This window comes from Anoplophora glabripennis, unplaced genomic scaffold, assembly GCF_000390285.2.
Source record: "Anoplophora glabripennis isolate ALB-LARVAE unplaced genomic scaffold, Agla_2.0 scaffold16, whole genome shotgun sequence".
NCBI classification, from domain to species: Eukaryota; Metazoa; Arthropoda; class Insecta; order Coleoptera; family Cerambycidae; genus Anoplophora; species Anoplophora glabripennis.
In genome coordinates, this window is record NW_019416253.1 from 2163866 (window position 1) to 2182250 (window position 18385).

An 18385-nucleotide genomic window follows, 5' to 3' on the forward strand; every position below is an offset into this window, starting at 1 on the left:
CTTTCACTATTAAAAACGCATTAAAAGCTAAGTTAACGACCCAAATATAAACATAAGTTCATTAACACCCTGTATATAAGCAACGGCAGCTTACGAAATAAAACGCTGTTTTTGACGTTCTTAGTGGGGAAATGCCACTCCTAATTACAAACGAGTTTCATAATTAACTTTTTACAGACCCTTTTATCGATTCCTTGTTTCCCGTATTTTTCCATGCAACGCGTCGAGAGAACTATACGCGACCGAGGAAAACTTACTGCCGCGGAGTCTATTTAAAATTTATACACACAGCAGCTCCTGAAATATTTATTCTGCTTTATTCATGCTGAAATACGCTTTGTTGAAGAACAGGGCGATGAATAAATTATCGTCCCTGTGACATCTGGAAAATCTGCATTTGCACGGGGAAGAATTATTTTTATGACCAGCGGAAGTTGTACGGAAGTCGTTCTTGTTAAAATGTTATTTGAATTATCTGTGCTCCCTTCTATATAAAGTTTGTGGGACATCGCGACAAGGTAGTCGTTTAAATTTTAACATTTCCATAATAAATGCGCAGCATGACAAGGTATAAAAGAAGTTGTGTGATCTCTTCCAAGTTTAATTTGGTTGTTGAAATATAAATACTTGTTAATATTTAGAATCTCCTGTTGATTCTGTGTTGCAAGTAGATCTGGAGCAAATAGAAATTTTAGGAAATGTAACTATACTTTTTCAAGTTTAATAGTTACTCTGATTTCACGTTAATCTTCTGGAGGAAAAAGGGCAGCCATCAGGAGAGCTACAGACGTCCTTCATAGACGAAGTAGAAAGTGTTTAGAGGTCAAGTGTGGCGGTTGAAAACAAATGAACTTCGCAGAACAACATTTGAGTTTTCTTATTATTTAACGTGTAGAATCTATTCCTGGAATTTGGTGCAATTCTCCCGACTCACCCTGTAGATCTACCACTGACAATGGGTCATGCGTTAAACTTCATTCTGGTGATTACTGAAATCCTGCGAAAAATATGATATAGCAGTCCTGCAGGTATGTAAACATCACATAAGCCTCAGGATCTACAAAAACATGTGTTACTACCGACATTTTATGCTTTTTTAAACAGTTATATTGATTTAAAGCCAAATGTCGGTACTGTAATGAAATTGTAGCTGCTGAAAAATTCCCAGCACATATCCATTGACACAAATGTACACCGCACTTTGATTACCGCTCTATTTATTTAATAGAGAGGTAGAGGTTTGCCCTTTCAAGTAAACATCATTCATAATTTTCAGTAACGACAGTGTGGTTCTGTGGTGAATCAAAGTAATTGTTGCAATTTATAAACAATCACATTTTGGAATGAGTTGCGTGTGTATTTTTTTTATTTTTCGGACACCCTTAAATTGCAAATGACCAAATTCCTGCTGAAATACCAGTTTGCGTGTGAAAAATACATCACTTTTACTCAGACTGAATAAGAAGACGTAGATAAGAGAAAAGATGTTAATAAGATGTGATCTTACAATCCACGAAACCCTTAACTCAATTTGATATGATGAAGTTACGAACTTTTTGCTTTCATTCACCTGATTTTTTATGATGATCTGTACTCGAATTGAAAGATTCGCTATTAGGTTATTCTGACACCCCATAAGCTTTGTCTCAATTTTCTTTATTTATCTATCAAATTATACATTTTCTATGGCTGGCTGAACATAAAAACCTGTTATATCGTGAAATACCGTTTTCCACAACTTTTTACTAACATCTAAATTGAAGCAATATTAATAATAAGTAATAATAATAGATTTAAAAAGATTTGTATGAACTAAGCCTATAAGTATGCCTCCCATTCAAAGTGACACCCTGTATATCATACTTCACGTGACCGTAACAGTTCAACATGTTAACTTTGGTGTGCCGTGTCTGTTTTTAGAAAACCGAAATTCCATCGCATTTACACAAATATTCATACAAAAAACATGACGTGGAAATTGTGGAGAATAAAATGCTGCTCCTTTGGCCAACCAAATCGTTTTATTTTCACCAGCATCGTGTATTCCCAGCGGGAGTGGAAGATGCCTAGAAGTTAATGACGTTTCGTCCTGTTTACAAATATACTAACAAAATCGTGCAAAATATACCAACAAGAGTATATACGGAAGCAGAATAGAAATTAGGTTGAAAAATAGAGAGGCTTCAGAAACACACTTCTAAAAATACAATGATATATGAGCTGACTTAGTTGTACAAGGTGTCTATGAACTTGTAAACTTAATTTTAATGGGAGATAGGCACAGACCACCTAGACTGGCCGTATCTAATTCCAATGCACGGGTACCAGTGAATGCAAAATCCGGGGAAGTGGAGTGTGGAAGGCAATCTGATCGCGCGCATCTTTAAGCAGATCCGGATTAAGTAATATTTTTATTACATATTAAACATTATATTGCATCTTATGACAAATATTAAATTTTAAGTTTGTAATTCAGAAAATAGTATATTTTAGTGTCATATTAAATAAAACTACAAAATAATTTAAATATATTTATTATCCTCTAAATAATATTAATTTATTTAATATTTGTCTTTTCGTAGATTTTACCGAATTAAATAATTTGACTTCATGATTTATTCGTACATCGATATACTTTTCACATTCAGCCCTTACAAGTTCTATTAAATGATTACAATTGTTAGGCAAATTATTAAATTGATGTTCATGCAAATTTTCAAATATGTTCACATTCAGAAAGTTTTTTAATGCATGATAAACAATTTTATTTTTCTATAGCCTAGGTGTTCTGCTTTCATCATTATTTAAAAATGTTATTAATTTTTATGTTTCTGAGCATATTACTACGACATTTCGATGGATACGTCAAACAACCACGATCTTTAATAAAAATTAATTGTCTGTACGAATACTGAATCTGAAATTAGTTTTGTTTGAGATTTTTTTAATTGAAAAAAATATTTAATTAATTTTCAGCTATCTCGAACTGACGGGAATTGGTAAAATTTCTTAAAAATTTAAGACTCGCATAAAGTAAATAATTACTAAAAATATTTTACAGTAATTCATTCATTATTTTATAATAACAATATCACGTTAATCACTACACTATGTGGGCGAACAAAATTATAAAGCTAACCCTGGAAACTTGTGACGTTAACCGAAAAATGGCGTACATATTTACCTATTATATATTCCTTTCTTTTACTTACCTAAAGAAGGAAACTTTTCGCCTCTCTTCACCAACTCGATCACTTCTATTTATACAATGTTTTACAATACACTTGCCCATGATAAAACGTCTAATTATCGAAATCACAGCGATGCGTACACGTCAAATGCTAGGACACGACTGAGCGCTGGGCTCCAAATCAGGCTCCAAAGTGTTTTCACCAAAGTCGCTCTATAAGCCAGTCTAGGTGGTCTGTGGAGATAGGTCTTCACAAAAACGCAGAAAGTACATGCAGTGGAGATGAAAGGAAAACACGAAATAGTGTGTTTTACTGGCTGATTCATGTTTCGGCAATGCAGCTATTGAAACTAGTTGTTTCCTAACTGTCATCCTGGCACGTCTAAAAGTTCATCGAGCTTCGACAGTTCTCAATAGGATTAACCGTTTTTAATAATGTCAGTATTTACTTATTTTTTTTTCTCTGAACTTTGTCCATTGCAGTGCCAACTGCAATAAATCAAACCAGAAAATTCTAAATTGCTTCGAGAGAGCAGAACTGCTGTTAGTATCACATTAATACCCTCTCATGTTCTTGCAGTGGTATATAAAGTACGAGTAAACGAATTTATTTCCCTTCCGAACTATAAATAACATTTCGCCGACAAGTTAAGAGCAAATAATTATAATTACATCTTTTCATTAACATGGTGGATTCCAGAGATAAGTAATGGGGGCTTTGTTGAGAGAAGCAATTTACTAAATTACTTACAACTGCTAATATCATTACAACACTACGATAACCATTAAATATTGTTTTATACAGCGCAACTTTCCGTCCTTCTTGTTGGGGCGCCTGGCATATCTTCACTGAACAACAGCCATTAACGGGAAGTAAATTTGCGAATTTATACAGTTCGCGTATAGTACAACCAGACCTATTTATGTTCGTTATGTTTTAGTTGTTGTCTGCACTGTCGTGAAATATTCATTTGAGCTAAAAGTATATATTTTAGCTTAATTTTCATAGACAAACTAGGTGCCAAAATGGCTTAATTTACAATTTAGGTATTTTTTTGTTAAAAACGCAATTTGAAGATATCTAGGCAAAGACAACGCACGACAACCATAGAATGGGATGGAGTTCCTCAATAATATGGACATTTACTCCGATTTAGCTATAAGTGCGCCAAAAACGAGTTTATTTGCAGAATTTATTTAACGGAATATTTGAATGAAATTACTCACTTTTAGTTCAAATATTATCACAAATGATGTCAAAAAATGAAAATTCAAATTGGCTGATCCAATATGGCCGACTATTTTAAACAATTTATTTAAAAATTATCGTTACTAAATCAATCTCGCTCATATTTGTAATATAGAGGTTCGAAAAATGAAAATTATAAATGGCTAAAGAGGTTTTATTGAAAATATATTTTATTTTTAAAAAAAAAACAAATTTATTACAAAATAATTAATTTTTAAATTTCACCGAGCTCTTGCTATTCTTTAAAAATAACGAGGAAATCAAGGCTTTAAGCCAATAAAATTGAAAAAACACCACTGATTTTAAATACAAAATTACAAAATCAAAATAAACGTCCCCTATTATTTATTTATTCATTAATTATTTTAAAAATGGATCAATATTCATATAGGTATAAATATTAAACTCATACTCATACTTTTAGTATAAAAGAAAACGAATATAAATACCTTAAATGCAAACTGATTATTTGTAATATTTAGTATTAATATTACATTAAAGAATTACAAGTGTACGAGAGTATAACCTCAAAATGGACAAATTATGTGAATAATATACTTTTTAACACACTGATAACTGCAGCTTACTCGAAAACATAAAAATCATATTTTTATACCATTTAATTCTTACAAACGAAAAACGCATTTAAAATAAATAAAACTGTAAGTAACAATCAAATCAAAAGTATACGGTTCCATTTAAAATTTTCAACTTGACCTGTAAATGACCTTCAGTGTTCAGGAGATAGAGGGGGGTTCCAAACTTTTTGAACATCCTGTATACTTGTTAGAATCATATCTGTGTCTACATCAATAAGAGAACTTATATTCACAATTTCAGATACAGAATATACGTTTTAAAAATGAATATTAAATAAATTAATCAAAAAACGTCATATTTTTGCTGTTATAACAATTTTCCACTTATTACTATAAATAAAAAAAATATTTTTCTCTGGATTTACATTCTTTAACATCTTAACTTAATTCTTTGATGGTTTATTAAACAAAACAAAAAATTTGTACATTATTAAACTTCATTTAACAATAAATTTCACGGATTTTTCATGAAATATTTTTATTTTTTGTTATTTTTTGTTTTTTCAACTATTATTTCAATTTTTTAAGAAAAATAAAATGCACCATCTTAAAGTAGAGATTTTAAGCTTTAAAAAGTGATCTCATAATGTTTCAATATCACATTTACAACTATAGTTTTTTATCTATAAAGTGTGGCCAAAAAGAGTCAAATTTGTGATTTTTTAAAATTATTGAATATGTCGGGTTCAATATTTTTCAAATTAATTTTTTAAGATTTTTTCCATATCGCTCACAGTTTCAATCGTCATTTGAAGAGTAATCTGTGAAATTTACAGATATTTATTTTAAAAATTAAAAGAATGACAGCTATTTTATTATTATCATCGTCTCATTTTTCGTACGTTAGAAAAAAAATTCCACAGCCTTCATTTCGCATTTTAGAAAAAAACTTTATTTACATTTTTTATGTAAAATTTCCTGTTCTTTCGAATGGCGCAGTAATTTTTTTTTTAATTATATTTTTTTATATGGTTTGCAAAAACTGTAATTTTGCACCTATGTAATTTGTTAAATAAATAATTTAGCGTACGCTCTACAGTTGGTAACTTTTTATATGTTACTTTACAAAGGGAAAAATAAAAAGTTCTTTCTTCCAGTAACTTTCGCGAAGTCAAAATCTATCTTGACTCCACTATACAGGGTAGGAAAGTACCGATGGTCTATCTGAAGTTACGTGAGAGCGATAAAGTAAGCCATAGAAATCCATGCTATAGAGAAGGATGGCTATAATGAAGGCTTCTCTTAGTCACCGCCCGTTTCGCCCTTCCACAAATGAGATCCACTTCTTATTTATGGAAAGGCGAAATGGGCATTGACTATTACACGCTTTCACTATAGCCATCCTTGTCTATCACATGGATTTCTATGGCTTACTTTATCGCTCTCACGTAACTTCTGATAGACCATCTAGACGTTCCTACACTGTATGCAAAACAAATTAGTCACTTTCCGATTGAAAATATCCGTGTTCATATTTGTAATAGTATTTGTGAAACATTCGAGTAACACCATACGTTTTAATGTAGTCCTTAAACTGTGACAATTTTGGTGACTGTCGACCACTATTTTCTGTTCATTTAAAATGGAGGAATAGTCCGTATACCTTTGTGAATAGTAAATTGAGCCAAATAGTAAAAGAATTGCGTCTGGTAAACGGAGATTTGCGAGGGAAGCGGGCTCCATAAAACAAGAAGAGAGTGAGTTCGGCGTAAATCGTGTGCTGCTTAAATTGCAAGAGCAAGGGAAAAATAGGGAAACGAGTTTGCTCGTGGTTTTGTATTAAGCTTTTAGTAAAACATCAAATGTAAGCCAACTGCTTGAGAAAACAGATAGCGGATTACAAAGTAAACAGAACTTGTGTAGGTACTATTACAGTTTGCCTTTTTGTTAAACTACTTGCATACGGTAAATACAATTACTATACAATTGCACTCCATCAGTTCTTCAGTTTAGGAATAATTGTGTACAGCTACAGGGAAAGAAAAATGTCCTGGGATTCGTGTAATAGAATATACCGGAAATTAATTTAAAAAAAATTAACTGCGCGATTCGAAAGAACAGGAAATTTTACATAAAAAATGTTAATAAAGTTTTTTTCTAAAATGCGAATTGAAGGCTGTAGATTTTTTTTTTTGACGTACGAAAAATGAGACGGGCGGTCCCCAAGTAGGTATAGCTCTCGAAGAGCGCGCGGCCCCGAGCGCGCTACACTAAATTTGTTATAACTTTTGATCTAATTGATCAAATCGACCTCACAAAAATTTAAATGAAAGAAGAGTCATATGGCTATAAAAATTGTATGTCTTTAAACTTGAGAAAAAAAATATATATAGTACGTATACAAAGTTACGTCATTCCATAATTTTATACAATAATAATAAAATAGCTGTCATTCTTTTAATTTTTAAAATAAATTGTAACTTTCACAGATTACTCTTCAAATGACGATTGAAACAGTGAGCGATATGGAAAAAATCTTAAAAATTTAATTTGTAAAATATTGAGCCCCATATTCAATAATTTTACAAAATCACAAATTTGACTTTTTAGGCCATACTTTACAGATCAAAAACTATAGTTGTAAATGTGATATTGAAACTTTATGGGAGCACTTTATAAAGCTTAAAATCCTCTACTTTAAGATAGTGCATTTTATTTTTCTTAAAAAATTGAAATAATAGTTGAAAAACAAAAAAATAACAAAAAAAAATATTTCATGAAAACTCCGTGAAATTTATTGTTAAATAAAGTTTAATAATGTACAAAAAAAAATTTTTTTGGTCTAATAAACCATCAAAGAATTAAGTTAAGACCTTAAAAAAAGTAAATCCAGCAAAAAATATTTTTTTTATTTATAGTAATAAGTGGAAAATTGTTACAACATCAAAAAAATAAGGTTTTTTTGATGAATTGATTTAATATTCATTTTTAAAACGTATATTCTGTATCTGAAATTGTGAATATAATTTCTCTTATTGATGTAGACACATATATGAGTCCAATATACAGTTTGGGTGACGAAGCTAAGCAGTGGGCACACCAAATATTTTTTTGTTACTTGCAGTTTTATTTATTTTAAAAGCGTTTTTCGTTTATAAGAATTAAATAATTATTAATTATTCCTGGGCGCAAATGCGGCCTGCGTAATAATAATATGCCGCCTCCTCTCCCGCACAAGTCTCCGACTTATGGGCTAATTCTCGTGGTTAGAATGAGGAGTAGAGATATTACTATTATTATAAATGGTATAAGAACATGATTTTTATGTTTTCGAGTAAGCTGCAGTTATCAGTGTGTTAAAAAGTGTATTATTCACATATTTTGTCCATTTTGAGGTTATACTCTCGTACACTTGTAATTCTTTAGTGTAATATATATATTTTCAATAAAACCTCTTCAGCCATTTATAATTTCCATTTTTCGAACCTCTATATTACAAATATAAGCGAATTCATTGAATTATTTTAAATGTTCTTAAAAAAAACTATTTATTACTGTTTAAACAAATAAAAAACAATTAGCGTACAAAAATAAGTTTATAACTTTTTTCTAATACTTATCTCCAAGTAATTTCAAAGGGTTTTAGGAAAATCCATGCTTCCCATAATTATTTCGAAATAATGCGTAATTTTAAGCTATCTTGACTCCACTATTTACGAACAGTTTGTTTTTACTTTGACAGTTTCCATAATATTTTGGTTTTTCGGATAATGGATAAAGTCAAGATTGCGTTGAACCATCCTTGTTTATGTTTTTCCATTATTAAATTTACTAAACAGATCTTTAAATATTTTATAAAGGAAGTATTTAGGTAAAAAAATAATGCTGATCTATGTGTGTCTGTGTGTTTTATTTAACTCCTAATTAATATTAAGAAGTTAATGAATAACAATGACAGAATTAGCTTAATAATTGTTTAGTATAGCTCTCAAACAGTCACACCGTTTTAGATAAACTTTTTTTTCGGTTGAACATGCAGTATATCTTCACCCGAAATGGATGCAATGAATTCCTGTTACCATCACCAATTCGAAAGCCTAACAATGAAGGAGAATCATCTCCTTTCGAGTTCCGAAATTGGTTAGTGAACTGGTCGTTCCCTTTGTGTCGAATATACAAGGGGTAGGTTATAAGATATAATAAATATGAAAAGCGGGGGATGTGTATGGAAAGGGAAAGACCACATTTCAGGCAGGGGCAATATTGGTTGCTCCCGTTTAGATGAAATATATTTGAGAGGGTTTTTGTAAATATGATAATATATATTTGAATAACTTCGGTAGTATATGCCGTCTGCTCCTATCATATGTCTAACGGAGTGGATAGAATGTCTTAAGATATTTGCAATTTAAGTATTAATACGTAATATTTCTTTGATGGTATTCAAAATTCTTCATTAAAAAGCCTAATATCTTTTTCCAGTAATTTACATGCAAAACAAACTCTATTTCAACTTATTTTAGAAATCAGAAGAAAAGTTCAATTTTTGAATCCTTTTATTTGTTTAAAATAGACTACCGGTTTCGAAGTCAATCATTTTCACCTCATCTTCAGGTCCTACACTACAATATAATATAGTTTGTTGATCTAGTAAAGTCAAAATATGTTTAATTTTTTAACCTCTATACAATAATTATTAATTTTTTTACAAAAATAAAGTATTTCATTTTTAATTATTTCTTAAGTTTTACTTTTTTAAAATGTTAAAGTTAGGCAGAGTAAATATAAAAATAAATCTTTTCTACATACATATCACAATTACAGAAATCAATTCAACAATTTTTAATATCCAAAACATATTAAGATTTTTGTCAAGTTAGATTAAATTAACTCTTAAAACAAACATATGATAAAGATCAAACGTTACAAATACACAGGTTATTGTTAAATTCAACTTTTCAGAGTGAAGCTTATATTTTTATTAATTTTTTACCAAAGTTTTTTAAATTTAGAACTAGCGTCATCTATCCTATACCTAACTGACTAAAATGAGAAACTCAAGAAGAAAACTATAAATTAAAATGAAGTGTCAATGAAAAGTGTATTTTTTTGAAAATTTTTAAGTAAATGTTTCGAAACAAACAGGACAAGGGATATCCCTTACAGGCTGTTCTAATTTCACTATAAATGTTTACAATAAATATAATCACTTTCGTTAAAGAACAAATATTAGTTTTTATTTTATCGTCAGAGAAAACGATTCTATGATTAAGCAGTAAATGTAACACTTAAAAAAACTACTACTAAAGCTACGCCTGTCAATCGGCCAAAAATATTTTTATGTGTATTATTTTTAATTTTGATATATGTGGCACAGAACACAGAACAGGTGTTCAAACAAGCCTTTACTAAAATGTGAAAAGTAATATAATTTTTTTTGTGAAACTTGAATACACCAATCACAAGTTAGATAATACTTGAGGTAATATATTATATTTTCGATATTAATTTTCGGGTATCAAATATATGGACAACTTGTTAACTTGTCTTAACAAGTTATATCATGAGGAATATTTTAAAATGGGATCCAATTCCTGTATATATGTTTATTTACACCTTGTCAAACTTTTCTCACGTAGAAGGTACATAACAAAAATTAGAATCAAGCGCTAATACGGGTAAGATCGATGGAGCTACATCTGGTACTTCGACACCATTTCTTCCAAACATCATCTGCCGTTGCGTTGTTTTCCTAAAAAATATTCGCGGAAGTTTTTTCGCGGGCTTCATTCATTTACATCATCCATCATCACATTGTATGAAATTCTTAGCGCCTGGTTGCTTGCTTTATATAATAACAATAACGCGGAGATAAATCTGTTAAATTTAAAATAAAGCCGAGGCAGCTCCTAAATGAAATATGTAGCATATAAATTCGGATGAATTATAAAGATCACCCGGGAGACATGCGAAGCTTTCACTTATTATTTTCCACGTAATGGAGGATTTTATATAAATCTTTAACGTTACATTTAAATTTTAAGCATTCGAAAGCCTTCGTTGAAGCACCAGGGGCAGAGAATACTTTTAGAGTTGTTTCCACTGAAAAATGGAGCAATGAAAATGACTTTTTTAACTCTATTTTAAAGCTATCTTGTATTCTTGTTGTTCTGTTATCACCATCGACAAATATTAATCGTAAAAAAACCAGTTACTGCAAAGAAATATTTTTGTTTTCACATTATACTTGGAAGCCGCCCTTTTCGTATGGAAGTAATAAACAGTAACAGAAAAAAATTGCATACAATTTTTATCGAAGGACATTGACTTCGTTTGGTAAAAACTTTTAGAAAAGGGAAGTAAATCTGTTTGAATTAGCTTTGAAATAGACCAAAATAATAAGAATTATTGCAACTTTTTTAATGCCGTACAATGTTGTCAATCAAGTAAATAGTTCATGGTGATTTTACTGCAAATTATTAACAAATTAGTGTGTGTTAGCCTTCAAACACAGCTTAAAAAAAATCGAAAAAATAATGGAATGTGAGCATCTATTTTATACTGTTGACTTCAAGTTGTTCAATAAAAATTGACTCTAACAATGACTGTTTAATGGTGGTCAAAAGGTGGAAAAAATTGAGACATATTGTAATGAAACAATTTAATCAAGTGTAAAGTTTTGACATTTACGTATAATTTCTTGTTGTATTTGATTGTACCGTCAAATTCTCTAGCATTTGTGATATAAATTTTGTTTAGGTTTAAGATTGATAATTAACAACAAATTAAATAGAATTTCTCAGTATTTGACTGCAACAATTAATTATTGTACACGTCATAAGATTAAAAGGTAATCCTTGCTATCCATTACTCTTACTTGTTGTAGGTTAATGTTAAAATATTATTTACACAATTATGGCGATTAGATTAATTATGTAATAACAAACAAGGCGCATCTAAACCAACTAGGATGCAGCGCCTATTCCAACCTCAGCCACTGTACTACGAGTATAAACAAATATTCGAGGTTTGTGTATTCTGCATAGTAAAATAAATTTCGTCATTCACTCTTGTTGAGATCTCGCACAACATCACTTTTCCTATTGAAGACTAAACATGATACAATCAACAGAATGGCTGGCAGACTTTTATTCTACAATATAGGCAGGAAGCACTCTATTATACGATAACCATGCCTGAGTGATGTTCAGATTATTCGAATAAGCCTTTCGTCAAGGTTAGCCATATCTTCGACAAAAACTGACTTGCAGCATTTCTAAAAATCGCACGTGTTTCGAATGCGACTCGTCCCGTATCGCGTAAAAATCTAGTGTAGCAAAAACAATCCTATAAACTAATATTTTTTGTGTACAGTGCAGTTGTTATCTTAACCTTTGTGTCTCTGATGTTTTTGTTTGTTAGCGAACTTTGTGCGGAAGTTTTAATTACTTTTTTATTGTGACTTGGAATTTCCGACTCGTTTCAAAGACGCTGTACTTATCCGGACAGTTTTATTGTGAGTACGATTGTAAAAAATACGCAGCAGATTGCATCGTCGTTGTTATAAGCCGGTATTTATTAATGTAAGTTTAAAATTTTCTTTGCAGTTTTTATCGGAGCTACAAATAATTTTTACTAAAACATTTTTTGCTTGTTAAATCGTTTACTGATTAAAAAGAAAATTATTGGGTTTTCATTTAATTTAGAGAAAAATACTAAATTCTTGTCAATGCACATAACTGCTTTCATTTGTCGTTATACAGAAAAATTTACATATCTTGCAGTTACAGTGGACTTTATTTTTCAAAGTTTCAACTGTTTAAGAAGATATAAACTTTTTTTAATCCATTCGTTCGTGTGTTTCCACATTTTGAGAAGCGCTGTCCACATGGAAGGTAATCATTTATGCATACGTATCAAGAAGAAGAATATAAATGAAGAGTTTGCCAGATCATTTGTCAAGAAAATTATTTAAAATAAGATTTATTTCCATGCTACTGGCTAAATCTAGTACTACTAAATTCAGCTACTTATTATTTACTAAAATTACATTTCATCAACAACCTGTCAAGCTAAAGTTGTCACAACCTTCTCATCCATATGTATACAACAAGTCAATTTCTAGTTGCAACACAATTATAAATTAATTTAAAATTTTATTTGGAACACACGAAACATATATTTCGAATGAGAAAGTACTGACTTTCCCACAGACTGTATGGCTTTTTTAGAAAATAATATAAATAACTGATTAAAGTTTACCGGTTCTGTGTAACATTGGCAACATTGTATTGTTGATCTCCCATTACAATTGATAAATGTTACATATAAATGTCACAATGAACCCAGATGTTCTCAACAAGTTCTTATTTGACTTTGTTGTTCCTGACTTTATTAAAAAAGTACTAATTACATGTTCAACAAAGTAAATCGTTGTTTATAAAATATGCATGCATTTAAAATTTACACGATTCACTCATTCCATATAGATTTTTGTAGAGGGAATGGTTATAATCATATTAAGTATATTATGATTGGTATAAAATAAGTAGTTGAGTTAAAACTGTTGTTAATTGAATTAAATTACGATTTTAATTACAAAAATTATATGCGCAATATACCAATACATACCTTTGAATTGTTTCATTCCCAATAATATAAATGAGGATGAATTTTGTAGCGTTATAATAAATTGCATGAGTAACCATCAAATTAATTAAAAGGTATTGAAAATGTAATTTCCTTAATGTAGCAATTCATTGAAATGTATTTTACTTTTTATTTAAAATGAAATGGGGAATGGTGTCGTTTGTATGTAAATTCAGGATGAAAATTGTATGTTACGGTAAATGCACATATAGATATTTTAGTATAATTTTACAAGTACAGAGTGATGCACTATATTTTGACCCACCCTCTAACTTTTTTGTTTTAAGAGTTATAAAAAAATGTGAAATATAAAAGTTGCACGAGTTTTTATGAATTTTTCGAAAATGATCATAGAAAAACAAATGAAGTCAAACAAAATGGCCGCGGATGTTAACTTTGTTAAGTTAAATGGAACACCCTGTATATTTTTACATATTTGGATAGAACGTTCCCTGTTGAGCATAGTCATGTAGGGTTTGTTGGGTCCATCTCTAATAATAAGCGAGATAATATTATAAAAAACGAAAAGGTTTTTTTATTAAGACATTTTGTAATTGTTAGACCTCTTTCAAGCATTTCTGCCTTTTTTCCAATTACGTAAGGATTTACAGATTTAGTTAAAATATATTTTGATATATCGGACATTGATACGGTCCAAAATGCGTATAGGTAATGTAACGAAATCTCACTAATTAGGTCGTGAGAGGTCTAATTACTCGTGGACATTATATGGTAGGTCGTGACAATGACAAGTAAGTAAGGTCTTGACAACATTGTTATTGATTGACAGTTTGTATTATTATTTAATTAAAATAGGTTACACAGAAGTAGAAAATTATTTAGAATTAAAATAGAGGATGGAGAACTTTGCTCTATTTTAATTCCTATAATATTTCAATTTTCTACTTCTGTGTAATTTTAATTAAATAATAATATAAACTTTTATATTTCACATTTTTTTATAACTCTTAAAACAAACAAGTTAAAAGAAGGAGTCAAAATATAGTGAATCACCCTGTACATGAGATCGAAAATAAAACCAAACAGCAATGTTCAATAGATGGCGCTGCAAAGCATAAGAAGGTTCAGCTAGTGGCTTATAAATTTGAAATGAAAGAACTGATTTATCTGAAGTTACTTATTTGTGATGTACCTAGTTGTACAGAAGCAACAACTTTGAAACGAATTCAAGTACAACATTGATTAATTTGTTTGAGATACTATGACATACTCTAGAAGCAGACACACCTCTCGTGAAGGTACCTTACTATATACTTTAAGATCATCAGCGGAAAAATAGTTTTAGAGAAGTAATGGCGATTTCAAGGTCATTTATGAATAACGGATACAGAAAAGGGTCCAAATTTGAGCGTTGTGGTACACCTGAACTTACATAACTTTTTGAAAGGCATGTTGAACTAATATTTTCTTGCGACTAATATATTCGACATTGTTGCGGAAACACTGCTATTTTAATGAAATCCCCATGTGAGTAATTTAATTAATTAAATAAATAAATGCATATTCATATCGTGCAGACCAGCTCAGCGAATATGGCTTCGGATGTGTTTCCTTTAGCGCGGTATGCACTCCCACTCGGATTTGCATATTCTACATTACGAGTAAACTTATTTCCCTGACCTAGTTTTCCCGAAACGGATTTTTATATTTTGTATACGTTGGTATAGGTACGCTTATGTAAGAACGGATGTACGAAAATCTTTTCATAAAATTTACATAAACGTCTAATATGCCTTGCGAGGTGAGGTTTTGAACACGCCGCCCCGTAATTTGAAACGTGTAATTTTCCCTATTACATTTTTTTTTATTCACTGTCTGGCGCGAAAACCGCTACTTTAGTTTTACGTGCAGTCAAAAGGAAGGTAATTTTGTTCCGCGTTACTTTAAATATTCTTTAAAACGGTTTTCAAAGCACCTTATAGATACTGAAGCATTAAGTTCTCGATTGAGTTGTTGAAAATTGAATACAATTTGTACATAGGTTTCAAAGTGGGGTTAATTTTAATAGCGGTTCCACAAAAATTCGAACCTCCCTATAATTTTTTAGGAATGAATCCTATGAAAAAGTTAGAACTATAGTAGGTATATCAAGAAACCAATATTGGATTTGATCTTGTCAACTTACAAATATTAAATGAAACGCCTTATTTTTTATGACAGCGATATAAAATTAGTTCATTTTTCTTGTATGTCTTTACAGAATTATTTGGAGGTTAACCGTATTTTTGTCTCAAAAACTAGACAAAATTGTAGAATTTTGGATGGAAACTTATATGGTGACCTTGAACTGGACTTAGCTGATTAGATATCGGTCTCTAGAATATGCCAAACTTCAAAATTCTTGTTAAGACTTTCAGTCGAATCCGTCTATTAAATTTTATTACTTTCATATCAATTATTTTTTATGAAAAATGATCACCTTCAAATGGAATAATCTTTGGAAATTTTTTCGCTTCCATATTCCAACATACGATTGCAATTTTAAAATTGTAATAAATATTCAAAATTGTACCCATTTCTCTGAACAGAGAATTCTGTTCGCGAGTAACTTCTGATACGAGTTCAAATGTTCACAAGACTCTTCAATTATCTGAATTTCTGTTTTGTACACCAAACATTTCATATGGTTTCACGGGTAGAAATTCCACCTACAAGGAAACGTATCATTTAAAAAAATTACGTTCTTCGCATCGGAAGTGCAATATAAGGCACCATTATGCAAAAACCACATACCCCCGTTGATATATTAAGTGGATCTGTAGTTAATTTAGGAACCTATGAATAATAATTAAGTAAAAACCGATTAGGAAGATTGGTATACACCTCCAGAGCATATCTCATCAGAAATATCAACAGTTCGTTCCCTCTTCAAAACATTGTATTTTAGACTACATATACAGACTACAAACAAGTAATTGCACTATGACCTTTCCAGGAACATGGGCGTACCTAAATCAAACAACTGATCAATTAGTCGTGGAGTTTACCCTTCCAAATTGGCCCTTATGCCCAGCAATTTTGTTCCATACGTTCATAACAGTGTCCGTACATTCCGCAGAAGCCCAAAATAAATACTTTATTTGTTTTTCGGGGTCGATTCAGGCCTAGTGTTCTATTCAAATGGTGCATAAGACCCAATCGATCTGATCCTTTGCCCAAGTGTATATAAATTCATTTTGAAAGTGTATGCGAAAGTCAGTTCGTGAATGCTTTAAATTTTCATTTAGAATCCCGCATCACAGGGAAATTTAAACAACGCCTGTTTCTGCAGAAGGTGGATATATAGTTACATACAATATGGGCCACTCAAACAACTTATATCACATAAAATATAAAAGATCTTTGAAATAAGATGAAGTTTCAATGTTTTTAATGAAACATGTTTTAAAATGTATAATTCAACCTTTAACTTACCTAATAAATTTGTCTTTTCAAACTGATAAATTGTTAAAAGTTGAAAATTGTTACTTTCTACATTGGTTAATAAGTTTTATAAAATTTTCTCTTGCTCCCGATTCTTTGAAAATAGTCAGCTCTAATTCTTGCTCAGTTGAAATGGGAGTACCACAGGGTTTATTGTTAGGACCTGTGTTTTTATAATTAATTCAATAGGAAGTGTATTAAATAAAACAGCTGTTATACTATGTATATCGTCGATTTGCCTTTAATTATTTTGGGAAATTTGTTTGATAATTTGAAAATTTTTTTTATTTTCCAAAAATATTGCCATTACTAAATTTTTAAATTGTACGCTCTTTTCCAGTTGTCTCTTTTAAAAACCATGCCACTTATGTCAAAACCGTAGTAGGCCAACCAAAAGAGATTTTTTGGCACACTTAAATATTACAGCAAATTTCATGTATTACCTTTTGAAAAATACTTCTAGTAAATAAAAACCCAAGTGATTTCCCCAGTAAAGTTGTGAACAATTTATTTTTTAAACAATAAAAACTAAAAAAAAATTGCATTAAATTTGACGGTTATGAATTTTTGAAAAAAGATCCTATTGAAAGTAAGACGATTCCATCATTATTTTTCGAGATATTGTAAAAACAAAACAAAAAAAAATATTTTTTGCAATTTTTATTGTTTAAAAAAAATTGTTCATGACTTTGCTGGGGAAATCACTTGGGCTTTCATATACTATTAAAAGGAAATACATGCTGTAATTAATTAAGTGTAAAAACAGCCTCTTTTTTCGCTCTGTTGGTTGGCCTACAGTTACATAGCATAAATATTAAATCAATTTAATCTTGAGGAAAATATATGTACTTAAATAGAAAAATAATTATCCACAAAGTGTTGATGTGCGCTTTATATTGAGATTGTGTTCTTTTATGGAATTATTTTATTTCTGGTCCTAAAAATACGTATATTTTATTCTTAAGGATAATTATTGATTTCACAAATATTTAAGTATTTATTTAATAAAAATCATACAGTATAACTTGTTTGGCCAAAACTGAATTTCGCTTCAATTATAACCAGTTAACAAGAAAGATAAATAATGCAAATAATAAAATAAAACCGTGTTTACCCTTGACCTATGACATTTGACGTAATTTATAACTGATAAATTTTGGTTACTTTCATTCTTAGAAAAGCAAAAATAATTTAAGACAAGTAGAGAGTGGGATAAGTTAAGTATACAGGGAGATTTATTTAAAAAATGGAATGTAGAATGTAATATTTGGCACGTGTCAATCAGGAAAACATTCTACATTCGCGAGACTTTTT

General features: G+C 30.2%; 1 protein-coding gene across 3 annotated transcripts in view; it reads left to right on the forward strand.

Moving 5' to 3' along the window:
• The window catches only part of LOC108914228 (leucine-rich repeat-containing G-protein coupled receptor 4), a 151910-nt gene that overhangs the window by 88103 nt on the left and 45422 nt on the right, over nucleotides 1–18385 (forward strand). Inside the window, exon 1 of one of the 3 annotated variants that reach the window (XM_018719994.1) lies at nucleotides 11983–12561. The exons of 1 other annotated variant lie outside the window; for it this stretch is intronic. The gene's annotated coding sequence lies outside the window, so the exon portion shown is untranslated. Of the gene's footprint in view, nucleotides 1–11982; nucleotides 12562–18385 lie in introns of those variants that run through there. One more of the 3 variants, XM_018720007.1, reaches the window with a different exon arrangement.